This window comes from Gossypium hirsutum, chromosome A01 (assembly GCF_007990345.1).
Source record: "Gossypium hirsutum isolate 1008001.06 chromosome A01, Gossypium_hirsutum_v2.1, whole genome shotgun sequence".
In the NCBI taxonomy this organism is placed as follows: Eukaryota; Viridiplantae; Streptophyta; class Magnoliopsida; order Malvales; family Malvaceae; genus Gossypium; species Gossypium hirsutum.
In genome coordinates this window covers 57,467,733-57,471,983 of record NC_053424.1, presented here as the reverse complement: position 1 = coordinate 57,471,983, position 4,251 = coordinate 57,467,733, and positions in this window count along the sequence as shown.

Here is a 4,251-nt window from a genome sequence, read left to right as displayed (position 1 = left end):
TGGTCTTACATGGTATCCTTAACCGTCAATTCCTCCTTAAATGCCATGTTATGAACATGAACTTTTCTGTCAATTCTTCCTTAATTGCCATGGTACAACCATGGACTTTGAGATATCAATGCCTTGTCAAGTCATACCTGAAACATACTTGCTCAAATTCTCAAGGTTAGTTGCATAACTCAATAATAACAATACTAATAACAATAATTGCATAATAAAAATGCTACCCAACTTGCATACATACATTCTCAATCTCATCATATCATCAACTTAACTTATTCTCATCAAAATATGCTAGTCAATACTTTCTTGTTATCATACAAAGCCATAATACAAAATATGGTCTTACATATAAATTATACAAGTTCTCTTTCCAATATCGAATTATTATCGAACATTAATCATTATATCTGAAACTCAATACTAAAGTACTTATGGCAAAAATATCAATTTATCATTCAGATATGCATAATTAAATGCTTATTAAACAAATGAACTTACCTCGATACCAAAACGACCATTTTACCAACTTTCTCGATTTTTGGTTTTTCTCCCGTTCTAGGTCCAAATCTCACTTTTCGAGATCTAAAACATCATATTTCACTTATTTAATTAATTTACTACTCAAAACATTCCCTAACTCAAACTTTGACAAAATTACAATTTTTCCCCTAAAACTTTACAGAATTACAATTTTGCCCCTAGGCTCAGAAATTAAAATTTATCCATTTTTATTATGTTTTATGACACGCTGAACATTTTTCCCTTCTATGGAAACATAAAATTCCCACTCTATCATGTACTTATCAACATTAGGTATTTTTACCGATTATGTCGTTTTACTCGTTTTCATTTAAAATCGCTTAGCAAAAGTTGTTTAACATAATTTCAAGCTTCATACTCTACCATAAAACATAAAAATAAATACATTTAATCTATGGGTATTTTTCCAAATATGAACCCCTAGCATGGATTGTTGCTAGAATAGGCTAAATCAAGTTACCGGGACTCCAAAAACGTAAAGAACATTAAAAACAAGGCTAGAACGGACTTACTATTGAGTTTGGAAAGCTTGAAAACCCTAACCATGGCTTCCCCCATGCTATATTCAGCCTCCATGAAGAAGATGGACCAATTTTGGCTTTATTTTCCCTTTTTAATTCTTTTAATTACTAAATAACCAAAATGCCCTTAAAGGCTTTTCTTTCAAATTTATCCTATTCTGTCCCATTTCTATCCAAACTTAAATATAATGGTCTAATTACTAAATAAGAGCCTCCATTTAAGAACCCATTTCAATTAAATCCCATTTATTATCTAGAACACACATTTTGTTAATTTTACAATTTAGTCCTAATTATCAAATTTGGCACTTATACATAAAATTTCCTCACGAAATTTTCACACAATTATTCAATCAATGAATAAACCTTAAAACTTAATCAGAATAAAATTTTTAACCTCGAATTCATGGTTTCGCAACCACTATTCTGTTTAGGCCCTATTTCGGGATGTTACATTTCTCCCCCCATTTAGGGATTTTTGTCCCTGAAAATCTTACCTACAAATGGATTCGAAATTGATTTCCAGCAACACTTTCAAATTCTCATTCATCCTTGGCATACCCAACCTTTTACTTCTTAAACTAAGGCTCTGAACTGGAATACCTACTGATAAGTAACTGACCTTATTTTATCATTAACCTCATACTCTCTGATGAAACACAACTAACTCTTCTTTTCTTACCAAAATGGAAATTCTCTGCCACTATGGTATTTTAAAAAAAATATACTTGTTTCTCTTTTGAGTGTCCATATTCTTATCTTTCGATTCTGTATACAATTTTTGATAATCTGTCGCTGATTTCTGTAATTAATTTTCACTTTCCTCTAATCTTTTCTGCTCAATTTAATTTTGCGAATTTCTCTTCCTCAATTCAACTATCAGTACAAAGGTGACATGCAGTAAGTTTTAGCAATCTCATGGTCAAAACTTACTGTAGCTTTCTTCTGAATTCACAGTGCAACCCTGGATTTCCAACCATAACAACTAAAATTTACACTCTGAATGAATTGACAACCTCAAAATGAATAACTCAGATAACCCTTCAATAGAAAAACTCATTCCTACTGAGAAGAATACACAAAATTCTTCGAGCAATCAACCATAGCTCATTTAACCTTTCGGTGATAATGCTAATTCTGTTGCACAATTCTTCGAAATATCCTTACAATTTCACACAAACATCAATACTAACTGTAATAGCTTCTGAGATATTTGAAAATTAACTTTAACTCTCTAAAAGTTCAGGTATCAAATTCAAAGTCTGGTACATAACATTTCACACTCTTACTAGTATAACTAAATCAAGTTATCATCTATCTCTGTACTTCTCAAATAATCAAATAATTATCATTGTGCTAGGCATCATAACTATTGCAAAATCTCTTGATTTCTCATTAATACATTTCTAGAAACCATAAACTCTTTATTCAAACCAAGCTGAATCATAATGGATACTTCAATTGTCAATATCTTCAACTGTTTATATTTTATTAGCATGAATTCAAGCCAAACTAACTTCATACAATGAGAACTTTAACAATCAGACAACTTGGATTTGCAAAAATATACCTCAAATGCAACCATTTTGATATGCGTATGCAACTCTATACCATAACCTCTAGAATATGTACTATTTATCTATTTATACATGAAAAATCAGCATTTACCTCTGAAGCCATGAATAATTCAAACATACATATAACTCAATCAACCACTCAACTGAATCAGTCTCAACTAAAAGAGAATAACTTTTCAAAAACTGTTCTTCTCTATGCTACCATGATATCTCAAATATACATTCTATCGTGATTTCTTCAAAGAGCTAATCACAAATCATTGTTACTGCATAACTCGAAAGAACATAGCATTCAGTCTTTAACTCACTGATATATATATCAAGATTATGCGAAAAATGAAAATCAATACACATGTCTAAACGAAACTACACTGAGGCCACAATACTCATACTACTCAAAAATCATAATGCCATAATAAGACTGACTTCTCAATTACTTTAGTAAGTAATGTTCCAGGTGAAAATAAAACATCTTGATCATCTGAGAGATTTAAACACAAATTTCAATAACAACCAGTGTAAAAGCAGAATCTTTATACCTCTAACAACTATACCTCTGTACTTTTATTATCAGGCCCGAACTCGTAATCATCATAAACATACTAATAATAAGAAGAAACCATTTTCATCAATAGAGCATTTTCTGCTAATGTCTCATGGCTAATACTTTGAACAGTAATTTATTAATAAAACTGAGATAATAAAATCTCAGAACATGGAGCTACACAGAATTCCTGGTAACCACATCTCATGTAGAACAATTAAGGTTTCAATAGCATCTCAGAAAATTTCCAAAAGGAAAAGATAATACTCACAAGCACTGGGAGCAACTATGACAGAAGCTAAAAAATTTTCCTTTACTTTCATTAAGAAATAGTTAACAATACAGATCACTAACACCATACAGATCTTACTGTCAACCTTCCATCTGAACGCTGAAGTAGAAAACTGGAATAGATAGAGCAATATCAATCACAGCTCAAACAAACTATAATGCTTTCATCTATTTGTAAATTTAACTAACATTCTCATATTGTAGGAATTGCATCAATGATCTTGCATATATTTATATATATCTCTGAAAGTAAATGTACACATATAATAGTCGGAAAAGATTTTTCTATAATTTCTCAACTATAAACTCTACATTCAACTATTAATACGACTCAATTATTATTCCTCTGTCTAATTCTATCATTACTGAATTCACATTATCCCATTCACAGTTGGAATTTATTCGAAAGAAAATCTAGCAATCATATTCCTTACACATCATACTTGAATGAGTGCATTAGCTGAGCATGACCTTTCTTTTACTGTGACATTTCAGTTATCCGGATGATTTTATTATTAACCTGTTATCCTTTCTACAACTGTAATCATTTGCTAAATCATTCTCGACTCTGATTACATCCTCAATAAATCTGTCACTGAACTCTTTAGTTTTCCACTTTAGCCTATTCAATCTGAATTTCATGAAATCTCATTCTGAATAACCTTTTTGATATGGGGGTGAGGTTGTAACACCTTTGACTTACCTCTTACATATTCATGCATATAGCTTAACACTCATCATATTAAAATATTATCACAATTATACAATTTGCTTC